The sequence below is a fragment of the Lissotriton vulgaris genome, chromosome 2_1, assembly GCF_964263255.1.
Source record: "Lissotriton vulgaris chromosome 2_1, aLisVul1.2, whole genome shotgun sequence".
Taxonomy (NCBI): Eukaryota; Metazoa; Chordata; class Amphibia; order Caudata; family Salamandridae; genus Lissotriton; species Lissotriton vulgaris.
The window spans coordinates 112,960,359-112,975,552 of record NC_141687.1 but is presented as its reverse complement, the minus strand read 5'-3'; positions in this window follow the sequence as shown (position 1 = coordinate 112,975,552).

The following is a 15,194-nucleotide window of genomic DNA, read 5'->3' as shown; positions in this document are numbered from 1 at the left end:
GGACTGGTCCCAACTGCAGAGCTGGGAAGACGTAGGAGTCCAAGTGGTGGGAGACCTTTATGAGGATGGAGCACTGATACCGTATCAGGAATTGCAGGAAAGATACGAGCTGCCGAGGGGGGGCTATTTGCTGCACGCTGCGGTGACTAGGGCCATGCAAGCGCACTGGAAGGAGGGGCTTATTGAACCAACGACGACTATGGCCTGCCAATATACCATGGTGGCGGCCGGTACTTATAAAGCGGTGACTTGTTTGTACTCGAGAATGCTCCGGGAGAATTTTCCACCGCTATCGGTGCTGAAGGCCAAATGGGAAGCAGACCTGAATAGAGAGATCCCGGAAACGGCTTGGGCAGGCTTAGTGCGGCGAGCCAGGAACAGCACGAGGAACGCGCGCTTCCAGCAGATCCATTTCTATGTACTACACAGGGCATATCTAACACCAGGGAAAATTAAGAAATACTTTGGGGCGGATAATGCGGCATGCCCGAGATGTGCTCTCCAGGGAGCAGAGTTGATGCACATGCTATGGTCCTGCCCTGGCCTCCGGGAATACTGGCGGGAGGTGGGTAATACTCTAGCGGAGGTGACGGAAAGATCACTTCAGTATGACGTAGCAGTTTGCTTGTTGCACTGGTTTCCCCACACGCCTAAAAACAAAACAACAAGCAAATTTATTGACATGGGCTTACTGGTAGCCAAGCGAGAAATTACGAGAAACTGGAAGGCGAGAGTCGGTCCCACACATAAGAGGTGGACCGCGGAATTCTTGAAATGGGCCGCTTGTGATAGTGCGCACAGATATCAGATGGCTCGCCGTAAGCCAACAGAGAGAGTGTTAGACTCGGCGTCGGCTTGAGAATCGATGGTGCAGGCCTTGAGAGACACTACACAACAGATGGAGGAGTCCGATTTGGAAGACACAGAGGGAGGCCCTAGCGCAGACCCAGGGGCATTGCAAGACTAGACAGCACTTGAAGGCGACGCCTATTAGCACCCATAGTTGGGAACGAAGTGAATAATCCGGAGTGGGTGGTGGACACAGAGGTGGGGGGGGGTGGGGGGAGGGAGTTAGGGAAACCTTAGGGGGGGGGGGGAGTTAGTAGCGAAGATCTTCAGAAAAGCAGCGAGTACATACGTCAGAGGGAGGGTTACACCGACCACGTAGAACTGAATAATGAGCAGTTTTCTGAATATCGCCGCCCGACCTCCGGGTTGTGGGCCGAAAGGCTGTGTAAAGACATGGAGGGGAACGGGAAAAGAGAGGAATGAACGGAGTACTCCAATGTAACTTATGTGATACTGTAAATCTGCAATAAAAATTATGTTTTAAAAACAAAAAAATTAGAGGGGACTTCTTCCACAACCCCCACTTCAATCAGATCATGAACAATGCTTATGTGTGCCTCTTCACCTTCTCGAGAAAGTTTGTATTGAGGCAATCATGGCAATGAAGCTCCCTCCTTGACCCTAATATGCACTGGTGGAATAACCATTTGCCCTTCATCAGTGTCCGAAGTGGCCCACAAAGTACTAGGGAGAGAAGCCAATGCAATATCTTCCCTAAGAAGCCAGAACTTCTCAACCACTGGATAGTTATCATTCAAAATAACAAGTCCACCTTCTGGGGAACAACGTATCATAGCCCTGAAATACTTGAGCATATCAAGACCCACAATATTGTCCGGTGTGTTAGGGGAAAGCAGAAATGGACACGGAGTAATGTATCAACATTGAATGCAAGTGGTTGTGACAGTGGGCTAAGGAAAGGTGTCCCATCGAAACCTATTGATGTAGCTCCTGTATCAACCAGAAACCGATCAGTAGAACCCAAAATACGTGCTTGGACATAGGGACCCTTCTGATCGACTGGAACTTCAACTGATTCCTTACCCCATCCTAGGCATTCCTATGCGTAAGCAGAGTCCATCAAATCCAAAGTCAAATAGTCGGAAATTTGGTGTTACGCCTATCAAACGTATTCGAAGAATTTAGAGGATGCCCCAAAGTCTCAAATCTAGCACAATCAACCATACCTCCCCTATGCCCTGGGGTCCCTGGGCGACCTCTCATTTGTCCCCGACCACGCTGGTACTGCGGAGGGCACTTACGAGGACATTCATAAGCCCAATGTCCGATCTCCCTGCAGTATACGCATTGATCAATAGACAAAGTAGCTCGGGAAAAAGAGGGCGCACAAGAATGATACATTGCAAGTCCGCCTCGACTATTATTTCCATAAGAGAGACCATAAACCTGAGTAATCAGAACCTTTGTTTTCAACGTCTTATTCTACTTATCCTCCTTTCCCTTAGCTTCTAATTCCTGTCGTTCATAATACTGAACATCAAAGGAGGTGGTCTGCACACTGCTATTTGTCCCAATATAGTCAGTTTTAACGACTTTTGAAGGTTGCGTGCAAAACTGGGTTTTCGTGCATCGCCCTGACTGCACCATTTAGTATCAACATGCTGTAGGGAGTGCTATGATCGCGCTCCACTCCCAGTTGCACTGCTATATAGGATACTAGATCCATATACATCCATTTACCGTTTCAATATAATGTTATGCAAAAACTGATTATCACCATCTTTCCAAAAGTTTTTCTCTTTTCCTTTCTCTTTAAATCTGTTTGCCTAATCCGAGTCCACATATTTCACAAGTAGCATTTTTTTTCAAGCTTCTCATTCTCTCGTGTGCCCATCCGAGCCTCTTCCGGAAAATGATAAAAAAAGCAAAAAGTAGTTCCGAGCAGCAATTCTTTATTCAGACCCAATGCATTTCGGGCATATTATCAGCCCTACGTCAGGGGAAACTGTGAATCAATAATTACAAGAAATTCATTAACATTCCATAGTCCTTCTGAATTTTACATGTTTGATATATTACTAGATAATTTCAACTAAATCCAAATAGTGACTTCTCATGTACATTAAAAAATCAAAGTAAACCTTCCATATTTGGCTCGCTCTTTCAAAACAGAACCATTACACTTCATAATCCGTGATCCCCACGTCCCATTCAATAGCCAACTTCTTTCTACACTCCCGCTCCCAACTAATTCTCCCGCTCGTATAATGCATCGCCAGGCGCTTTCTCTGAGTTCGCCTCAGTTCGGGTAGACTCTCCAATGTAAACAAGGTCCCTCTTTTCTCCCGTCCTTCCCCCAATACCACATTCAAAAAGGCCTCTGTTTTAACCACTTACTCTCCTCCCACTGCCTTCTCACATTCCTGTTGTTTTCTTAATCTACCCGAGAACTCATGCCAGTATATCTCCAGACCCCTTCACTCCCTGTACCTGCTCATTCTGCCGTAACTCTCACTGCGCAGCGCGCACTAGGAACAGTTGTTAATCTCCCGTCACCCACTTGCGGATTTAAACAGTTGTGCTCCACCCCCCCCCCTCCGTGTACATTAATTAATCAACTGACACACTCCATCTCCCTTAAACTACAACTCCCATAATACTCTTGTGGCTGGCCAGATATATGCATAAATATATCAACTAGTAAACATAATAAATTCCTTTGAGTGCATATTATATACATTTTATACAAATTCATGTTTTCACTACTTTGATCCACAGCATGTCCACTTCTGATGCTAGGAACTTGTTGTTCTCAGTACGTGGATACTTCGATATTCAGAAAGTCATACATTTTCATCACTGCTCAATTGGGTGCAATAACCAACGTGGGGCGAAAAAATTTTAAACATCAAAGGAGGTGGTCTGCACACCGCTATTTGTCCCAATATAGTCCGTTTTATCGACTTTTGAAGGTTGCGGGCAAAACTGGGTTTTCGTGCATCGCCCTGACTGCATAATACTGAGCCATAGTCAAAAGAGAGACTGGGGAAGACGTAGTCCATGAACTCTCGCTGGCCTTTAGGCGACTAGCTATTCCTGGCAACATGTTTGTGTGCAAATTTATTGACAAACAGGGGCCTGCCTGTGTTATCTGTCAATGACTGGCCACTAAAGTCGTGGAATGCTTCCTCAAAACGTGTAAAGAAATCTGAAACTGATTCATCTACCTTTTGCTTACAGGATACTAACACCGTTCAATCTATCTTTTTGGGAGGAATAATAGTTTTCAATTTAACTAGTATAGCTTTTTGAAGGTCTAAAATGTCCTGTTGCGGCTTCTGTGCTGGTGCCCTTTCTGCATCAATCCTTTCCAGCTCCTTCCAAACAGCCCCAAAAGTTGTATGGACATTGACTCTACGAATAGTTCTCCACATATCAGAGGGTAAAATAAGCCCAAAAAACATGTTGATATCAGATACGGTCATGAATTTGAATTTGAATTTAAAAGCATTTGTTTAGCGCGCTTATACCCAGCGGTTTCATGGCGCTGAAGGAGCTATTACCAGCAACAGCAACAACAGGGACAGATTAGGCATCAAAAGCTCTGGAAAAGAGGAAGGTCATGGTACAAGAACTAATAGCTCCTTCAACTTCCTCATCAGTCAGCCAGTCAAAACCACTTTATTCGATTAATTAAAATCATAAAAGTTCACATAAGAATCACATATCATTAAAATATAATTGGGTGATACAAAGATAAAAAAACAATATCAGTTACAGTAAAATTCATATTACAATCATTGCTGGGAATCTTATTTTTCTAATCCGAACAGCAGCTACCAAAATATTTGCGATATTCCAGGGGTTATCCAATAGTTGCAGGTACAATAAAGCGGTTTTGACCTGTAGAAACCCCTTACCTCGTAAAAGTGGAATAATAAACTTCTTTCTGATATCAGAATACAAGTCACAAAATAATATAAAGTGAGCAGTATCCTGAATTGAGCTGCGGTCACAATCACAAAGTGCTGCCTCCTCTGGCTTGCTCCAGCCATGAAAATTCCCCAATAAGAGGTGGATCAGATTAAAACGAACTCTTATCAATAGCCAGCGATGAAGAGGCTTTGTTACTAACTTTAGGTAGGGCTCAATAGATGGAAATGTAATGTAATTAATAAAAAATTAGCCCTAACCAGAGGTTTTTTTAATTCCTCGCTCTCCCGTTCCTGTACCCTTAATATCAGCCTTGACAATTCCTTGCGGTCTATCATAAATTTCTGGGCGCCCAAGTTTTAGAAACATTGCCTTAATATAAGAGAGCCACCGTATATCAGTAGCTCTATCTAAAATGACACAATCTTTTAAAATCTGGCGATTTAGAGTAAGGGTTCAGCCTTGTTTTTATCCAGCAAATTAGGGGAGCCATGCTCATCAAGTCGGAAACATATCCCATCCCCAGATCCTGATGGATGGCAAAAGTTGGAGTCAATTGGGGGATAGACAGAAGTGAACGAAAAAATGTATTTTCAAACTTCTGTACCCCTCCACTTGCTTGTACCCCCAGATTGCTGCACCATATGTCGTTATCGTTAAACATTTCTCCTTATAGATAGAGAGAATAGCCTCACAGGGCTTTCCTCCTAATCGTCGGGCAAAACTTATTAGGGCAGATGAGGATCTTCCTACACTATTTCTTTTTGCTAAAAACTGGGGGGCCCAAGAGCATCTATCATTAAACAAGACCCCCAGATAAGTAAAAACCTTCACCCTTGTGACCTCTGCCCTTTTACAATAAACGGTTCTGACTTTATTTTTTTGTAATCCCATAGTCAGGACATGTGATTTAGCAATATTTACTACCAGGTCCAGAGAGCTCATAAATTCCCCAAAGGAGTTCAGCAGTCTCTGTAGACCTAGTGGGGTACGAGCCAGTAGGACGGCATCATCCGCGTATAGGAGAACCGGGATGGTACTGTTCCCGACACATGGAACGTCCAAACTAGCTTTGCCCAAGGTTTTATCTATATCATTAATATATAATGTAAAAAGTAGAAGGGCCAGGATACACCCTTGTTGAACCGCTCTGCCAGATTTAGAGTGTCTTGTGCAATTGCCCTCATGAGTCACCCTCATGGCCGCAAACAGATCTATCCTTTAGGACTTCTTCAGACGTTAAAGCATCCCATGCCCCCGTTTTAATTTCATTTTTTCGAGTCTGTATAGTTAATTTATATTCTTTTCTAACATCGGCTATAACGGCCTTATCCCTAGGATTAGCTTTAATAGGTTTTGATGGGCCCTAGAGCGTTTAGAATCAAACCATCTTTTTTCTTGTTTTACTTTGGGCCTAGACTAGGTAATGGTTAGGTCTGTCGCGACCTGTCTACAAATAACTTCAAAGGCTAACATAGTTGCCCCCTCCGAGGTAGAGCAATCTGCACATTTCCTGATGTCATCTTTGACCTTCAGACTTAGACTATCAAGGAAGTGATCGGGGACTACTTTCGCCCATTTTAATCTCCTCCCTTGGTCTTTAGTAATCACGGTAATAGGCCCCTTCATAATAGGTATGACATCTATAAGGCAGAAGCCCTTATCCAGCTCTAAGTTGACTGGGTTGTGATCACTAAAGGGGGAGCATATAGCGTTATACATCAGTACATTCCCTAAAAGTGCAGGAGATATAAATATTTACTGCCTGATTCATGAAGCAAAATTGCGCCCGCAATCGCTGCGAAAATGCAATTGCGGGCGCAATATCCGGAATCGGCATTCAACATGAAAATAGCGAAATCGCAAACACATAATAGCGAATTCGCAATTATATTCGCAGAATCCCGGTAGGAGAGCATTAGCGATTCGTAAAATGCGACAATCCACGGATTCTGCTAAATAAATTGCGAATTCGCTATACAATCGCAATCGGCATTCATGAAAAATCGCAAATAGCGAAAAACCCAAAAATCGCTGTTTGCGCGGCGCAAATTAAGGACAAGTCAAAGCAGGTGGTAACCATAAAAGCCATTAAAAATTTTCTTTTAAAAAACCGTTGGCCAATCAGTAACAGGTTCAGGCCTGACCAATCACACATAAGGACAATCAGCAGCAGCATTAGGAGTTCCACAATGCCAGGAATGTACATGGGGCCTCATTTATGAAAAGTGACGCATCGCTGCGTGAAAACAGCGATGCATCACTTTTTATTGCGCTCTCCTTACTACACCAATGATGCGTCATATTCATATTATGACGCATCACGTCGCAAGGAGTTACAGATACGTCAGTATTTCTGACGTATCTGTAAGCGCAAAAGTGACGCATTGCTGGAGTGTGTCACAAAAGTGACGCAACTCCAGCAATGTGTCCTTTCACATGGGGAAAGCCCCATGTGAAAGGGCTTGCGTCAGTCTTACGCCTGCTGTGAGGGAGGCGCAAGATTTTGACGCAACAGCGTCCTAATAGTGACCCAGTGAAATCTCATAGATTTCACTGCGTCACTATTATGAGGCTTTTTGCAGGGGAACGGCCCCTCTGCATACATTATAACTGACGCAGGTATAATGTGGCGCAGGGGTTTAAAAAGTGACGCATCTACCTAGATGCGTCACTTTTTAAATATGGCGCAACAAGGCACATATTTTACGCCGCTGGTGCATCACAAAAGTGACGCACCGGCGGCGCAAAACTGACGCAAGGCCTCATAAATAAGGGCCATGGTGGTCAGGCGTCGAAGGCTACAGCGAGCAGCACGGAGGAGACGCAGGATCCAGGACAGGATTTTCCGCCAGCGGGTCACCTTGCTGGGCCAAACCAGGGAGCAGATATATGCTAAATACAGGCTGAATGGGGAAATGATAATGCAGCTAATACAGGACCTTGACCCCCTGATGCAGCACCCAACAAGGCGTACCAATGCGGTGCCTACACATGTGCAGGTATTGTGTAGCCTGCACCTCCTGGCCTCCAGGAGCTTCCAGGGGATAGTAGCGGCTGCTGGGGGGATATCCCAGCCCACCATGTCTCGCTGCCTCCAGACTTTTGTTGACGCTATGCTCACCCAGCTACACCGTCACATCAAATTTCCCACCAGCCAACAGGATTTGGACTTGACCAAGCTACAATTCTACAATGTAGCCTGTTTTCCACATGTACTCGGATGCATAGACTGTACCCACATCGCCATCTGCCCACCAGCTGCCACGGAGTATATGTTCCGCAATCGCAAGTCCTACCACTCCCTCAACATACAGATGGTCTGCAATGCTAAGACATACATCACTGACATTGTGGCCCAGTACCCAGGGAGTAGCCATGACTCCTTCATATTCCGGCACAGCGGCCTCCACACCGACTGGCCAGGGGAGACTTTGGGGAAGGACACCTACTTGGTAAGTACACTTTGTCGACAATGTCACATTGCAATTAGGTAGCAGCGCAGCACAGGCAATCGCCCTCTGCTCCTCTCATTCAGGTGACAGTGGCTACGCCCTCCGTGAATACCTCCTCACCCCATACCTCAACCCTGCTACACCCCAGCAACGGCGCTACAATCTTGCACACATACGGACAAGGAATTGCATAGAAAGGACATTTGGGCTGCTCAAGAGCAGGTTCCGCATACTGCACAAGACAGGTGGGGCCATGTATTACAGTCCTGCAGTGTGCTGCCGCATTGTGGCTGTCTGCGCAATACTACATAACATTGCAACCAAGCGCCGGATACCTGTCGACATCTCTGGCAGTGAATCTGAAGGGGACGACCGGCCACCTGCACATGCGCGCCATGCACGCGGGGAGAACCCAGCTGAAGGCCACAGACGTCGCAACCACATCACAGTGAACAGTTTCTAGTGCACCCTCTACCCTCACCCCACAAATCACAAATGCATGCAAAATGTAATAATGACACAACGCCAATGTGTGCTGCAAAAATAAACATAATTGTTTTATTCACAATAATGGTACCACTTTAACTTTCTTCATTGCTAACAGTATTACTGCATATTGCTGTGTGAAAGGACAGGGCAGGCTTACACTCAGCCTGTGCCTATGATAGTCATATGTAGTCAATTGCGCCTCCTGCGCATACCACCCAAGCGCCTCTGAGGCTCATCCTCTTCCGGGGCACGTGTACCTGCTGTGGGCCTGGTGCTGCGCCTGAGTGGCCCTACTTGTGAGGCAGAGTGGCTGCTCATGCTCGATGTCCCCTCACTGACATCATCACCCCCAACAGTGGCAGCTAGAGCAGGAGGGTGTAGTGCTGTCACCGCCGTGGTCAGGTGCTCCAGGACCCTGGTCATATCCTCACAGCACTGGATGAGTTGGTGCTGCTGTGCAAAGGACCGCCGCGACAACTGCGATGTTGCATTGCCTACAACATAATTGGACCTGGTGTAGGCCGCCAGCCGGGTCAATACTTGATGGTGACGCCGGCGTGCTGCGTTGTGCTGCGTTGTTATTGCTGCAGTGTTGGACTCCATGGCTGCAGTCATGCGGGCCATTCCCTCCCCCACACCTGCCATGGCCGCCGTCATGTGGTCCATGCGGTCCCCCACACCTGCCATGGCCGCCGTCATGCGGTCCATGCGGTCCCCCACTCCGGCCACATTGCGCCCAATGTTGTACAGCTGTAGCTGTATGGCACCTTGCTGCCGTGCCTGCCGCTGATGAATACGCAGCATGCGTCTTTCGACGCTCATTCGCGCCAGCCGCTGTCCATTGCCCCTCCTACTGATTGCTGCATTGGTGTGCTGGCGAGACCTGCCACGCCTGCTCGGCTGGCCTGACACAGTGGCTGGCCGCTGTGTTGACGATGTCGCGGCCCCTGATGTAGTAGCACCAGCTGCTGGTGGTGTCACAGCAGGCGTTGCTGGTGCGGCAGGGACTGGAGGCACACTAGTTGTGGGCCTGGCTGCGGCTGTAGTTGGTGCAGCAGGGACTGGAGGCACACTAGTCGTGGGCCTGGCTGTGGCTGTAGTTGGTGCGGCTGAGGCTGAGGCCACACCAGTCGCGGGCCTGGCTGCGGCTGTAGTTGGTGCGCCAGACGCAGGGGGCACACTGCTGGTGGACCTGGCTGCTAGTGTTGTTGCTGCGGCAGGGGCTGGTGCCTGTGTTTGTGGCGGCACCTCCTCCTCATCATGGGCCTCCTCATCTATTAGCAGCCTTTCGCTGTCGCTGCTTTCAGCGCCACCTGTGAGGGTAAGTGGACGATCATTAGTTGCATGTATCTGTCAGACGTGCAGTTGCTACATGCATGCTGGGTGACATTCCCTGACTGGCTATGGCTTTGCGTACTTTGGAACCTGTCTGGCTGCATTGTGGTACTACAACATTGTGGCCACACTACATGTCCCACAATGCTTCAGGGCATTACCTGATGTCCAACAATGGCATGACTATGGAACATTATGGGAGCCTATATGGTCATGGACATTCATAGGGGACAGGGTCGCAGTCGCATGCCACTTACCTTGGGTGTCTTGGGTGGGGCGGGATGAGTCCAGGCGCGTGAATCCAATGCACGCCTCCCTCTCAAGCGTGTCTTCCACTTGGTCCTCCAAGGCTGTGTTTGAAGGGACTGTAGGTCCTCCCCCTCCAGTGCCCGATGCCTCTCCAAGGCGCTCCGCCACCTTCTCTTTGGCACAACCTCGGAGGTCGTACCATCTTTTTTTAAGTTCGTCCAGTGACCTATCGGCCACACCCACGGAGTTCACGGTGGACGCTATTCCCTGCCAGATCCTCCTTTTTTCCTGCTCCGGCACCCTCCTGGAGTCCTTGCCAAACAGTTTGGAGTGGTTGGCCACCACCCCTTCTATCAAATGCTCCAGCTCCTGTTCTGAAAATTTTAGCTTCCTCTTCCGCCCTGTGGTGTTGCTGGGGCCAGGAACAGCTTCATCAGACATGGCAGCACTGTTGTTGCAGAGTAGGAATCAAAAATAGAATAGCAGGAGCTCTCCCAGTTGCTGACTCGAGGTCTGCCTCACTGTGGTGAATGGGGGTGGGAACTGGCTGCTTCCTGGTTGTGATGTCATCACTGTGCTCGAAATGCGACTTCCCGTTTTCCTGATCTCGCGATTTTGCGATCCCGCAATTAGCGATATCGCTATTTGCGATATCGCAATCCCGACACGGATGCAGCCGGAAATAGTGATTTTTCTGCGATTATCGTTAATCGCAAACGGAATTTGCGGCCACGTGCGAATCGCATTTTATTATCGCTAAACATCATGAATTCCGATTTGCGATTTCTCAATAGCGATTCGAAAAATTTTCGCTATTTGAGAATCGCAAATCCCGTTTTTCATGAATCAGGCTGATAATCAATAATCATCTCACTTTCCCTTGCTTTAAACGTTACAATCCTCTCACTATTATCAAAAAAACCCTGGCTCATAGAGGTCAGCATATGATAGAAGTTCTTCAAGGGCCTCCTCTTTAGGGGTATGTTCAAAGTGGGGTGGCGACGAATAGAGGGGACCATGAGTTTCATTAATTCGACAGTTACATTTACACAAATGAATATTACAATCACCCATAAGAATAATGTAAACATAAGTGGTTTGCGGCGCTTTATATGTTTCTAAAAACCGTGTCAGGTAGCAAAGATGCTCATTCGAATACTCACGCTCCCCAGAATTATAAAAATAAATTATCAATGTTTTGGGATAATTCAGGGTAGTGAGCTCGGCTATTAGGCAATTAGGAGAAGCTGAGTCTAACATCGTTACAGAGGCCTTTAATTTTACCGAGAAAAGAAACATCAAACCTCCCTTGGCTCTACCCGCTGGTGTTGGGCGGGCGGGCTGGAAATAAGATTTAAAACCATCAACCTAAAAATTGTTGTCCTTATCCCAGGTCTCTTGTAGGGCTATAATATCACAGTCACAAAAAAGCTTTAGCCAGTTCTGGTCATCCCTTTTGGACCGTAGTCCTGCTATGTTCCAACTCATTAGCCTAAATTTAACATCCACCTCTGCAGGTGTGCCAGGCTCAGTGGTAGGAATTCGAGGGATAGTAACTATGGGTTCTAGTCAGTCATTCTCATCTAGCCGAGACAAAGGCAAAAACCTATTAGATAGAGCTAATATCTCCTTTTTATTGGTTGCCTGACTACAATCTAATTTGGGCAAAGAAGGAATCCTGGGGTACTCCAGCCAGTCTGATCTTCCCTATTGGGGGCACTATATGGGGTCCCAGCTAAACTCCCATATATCGGTTCTAGGCGAGATCTCCTTACTACGTTTAAGCTTCTGAGGGGGGAGGGGGTAAAAAAGCCCAATGATAAAGCCCTGATGCTACTTTCTCCCCCTTCAGATCTGAAGCATCCCACAACAGACGGGCAGCAACATGAGGTTTATTAAAATTAACAACCACACAATCCCCATTGACTACCTTCTGGGAGCTTCCTAGCCAACCAACCCGCCTGGCCATTATAATATTGGGGGAAATTTCAGAGTCGCCAGAACAATTAAGATCACACAATTTTCTAGTTACTGACAACAGAACTTCTATTGATTCAACCTCTCCCACCACCAATGGCGGAACTCTTACAAGAATTGACACCTGCGGAGCTGCTTCCGGAGGCAGATTAATATAAGGTTGGGTAACTGTATTACTCCTGGGCTGTAGGTCCATGGCTTTACCACTAGACATGGATGGGGCTGGATTATTATGTGTCTCACATTTCCTAACTGAGCTCCTCTGAGACTCCCTATGACCATTGCTTGTTATGATAGAGCCAAGCACAAGGATCTCAACCTTTGGGGGGCTCAAAATCATTGACCTCTCTCCTTCCCCCATAATTAACCCAGTAACTGTTTGAGGAGTACATTTAGGGGACACATACATTTGAGCAGAACCAGATACACAATTGGGCACAGTTAAAACTGAGTTAATGCGGTCACATTTTTCTAATAGACTGGCAACACAAATGTTCAGCGTATAATGATGTCCTTAGCGACACTGGTTAAGGCCTTCTCCGACCGGGAGGTAAAAATTTCCTCTACCATGTCCCATTCAGTTGACTCTATAAGGTTAGTTGTAACATGTCCTTGTATCAAAGAGGCACTCTTAGTGGCTTTGTCCCGCTTATTCAACCTCTTTGTTGATCTCTTTGTCGCGGTGCTCTGCTTATTCATCTGCCCTTTGTTAACTGGGTCCTGACTGGGCAATTTACAGGGAGTTTTACTTACGGGCACCACAACCCTCTCCTCAGAAACGACACAGGGCGACTTCGCGGTGCAAGATGGATTATTAACAAGTACAATGGGCTCCAGAGGGACCGGATTTTTCATAACTGGGGGGGAAGAACCAACTACTTGTACATCAGTAGAGTCCAGCCCAAGTTCCCTCTCTGCAATGGAAATTTCTGTAGTCAAAACGCCCACTGCCAATGTAAGATAGGCTTTAATAGATGCAGATTTTCTCAGGCCTTTGGCTTTAACCCTCCCTGATCTTGTGAATTATGGAGTTTCCGCTTACCCATGATGGAGTTTCAAAATGAAGAAGGGTGGCCCAGCCCGGCCTCTTCTGGCCCCTGACGGCCACAGAAGGCCCGCCCTCTGCTTAGCCTGGTGCACGCCCGCGCGCGTCCGCGTGGCGGAAGAAAGTGTACCCTGTAGTACTTCCTGTGTGGAGGTAAGGGGCGGGCTATCTCCTGGCGGCCCGTGGTCTTCTTGGGGCTTGTAGTCCTTTCCTCTAGCCCTCTTCAGGCTCGCTCAATGACCCGCAGTGTCTCCCCTTCCTCATAAAAAGCAGCCGAATTTTTGCGCGGGTCAGGCACAGCAGCTCGACTCCATGCAGTATAAACCCATTTATAAATGAAATAACCCTTCGCATCCACAGAACTTTTATCATCATCTGTGCCCGTACCCTTAGGTGGAACATACAAAGGTTCAGCTACCCGCATAGGTTTCCCATGAACTACACATTCTTATCTGTCTCTGAAGCATCGGCCTGCATCCTGGAGGTCGGAAGTGTTTGTGCAGCTGCGGCAGCCGCCTTTTTCTCCTCTCGCAAACGGAATACATCAGTTCCCAGTTTAACCACACATCTAATTAAGTCAGCCACCTAAGGGAGGGAATTGCTTATAATCCCTTGCTATATCATCAGGCTCTAACTCCGTGGAATGTTTCCTAAACTGTTCAATTACTTCTGTGGCAAACATTTCTGCAAAATATAACTGCTCCCTGTCCTGCCATTGTTGTACGTCAGCCAAAAGATCTGAAGCAGAAATATCATTACGAACAGCTCTACGAGCAGCAGATCTATAAGGTCAGCATAGAGCGAGTCACTCGCAACTTATCCTGATCTGAAGGAGAATCATCATCATCAGAATCACGAGTAGGATCACAGAGAAAGGTATATAGATTATGGAGGCGGAGAACAGTCTTGCAAAATGGAATCATCCTGATTTTTATTAAGGAGAGGATAGAGGGGGCACCGGGTAGGGTATTGGCTATTTACCTGTAAACGACGCTCCCTATCCTCTCTTCCTTTTATCTCCTTCATTTCTTTCTCTTTCAATTCCTGTGCTTTCGCATGGATACTTTTGCATTGTTCCTTATCTAGTAAAGCTTGCTCTCTTCTGATTCGTTCACGCGCTTCTTTCTCCCACATTCGTACACAGTCAAACATGTCTTGTCGACTCTTACTCTTAAACATACATTGTTCCACATACTGAATCTTCTTAAGATCAAATGACCCATGCATAGGCCAGCACAACTCAGGATCCTTGCTAGTATATTTATTCCATACTGTGCTGTACATTATAGAAAAAAATACAATTTTTAATATACATATCCCTAGTAGGCGTCCCCTCGGGGGGAGCCAACTGTGTCCTCTCAATACTTACATTGTTACCGTTACAGAAGCGACACATTCTACGAAGTGTGCTTAAAACAGGCATGCCCAAGAATATTGTAAAATATACTATATTATACAGCAGTGGCACTTAACGCAAAGTGTGCCGTTACATATACTTCATAGATTAGAGAAAAACCTCATTACCTGCCTATATAAATTGCAATTTATATATCTACATACATTCCATTTGTTGGCCAACTACATATTCCATATACATATTGTCGCATCAAACGACCTTACCATACTTAGGTCTCCACATTCCAACTGCCAAGTTCTGAAACGACCAAATGGTCTCTGCACGGCGAACACCAGAAGAGATCTCAGTCGAGGACCGGCACAACCTGGAGGGTCAGATCAGAAAGAGAGGAAAAACGCTGTGGGTGCAAAGATGCGTGTCTCCTCGGGCATTGATCTTCCGCAGCGAGATCCAAAACCTTCGTTTCGACCACTCCCTGGGGCATCCAAGTCGCTAATGAGTCACACTTTGATTGGGTGCCAATCTGTAGAGGTGGGTCTCAGTC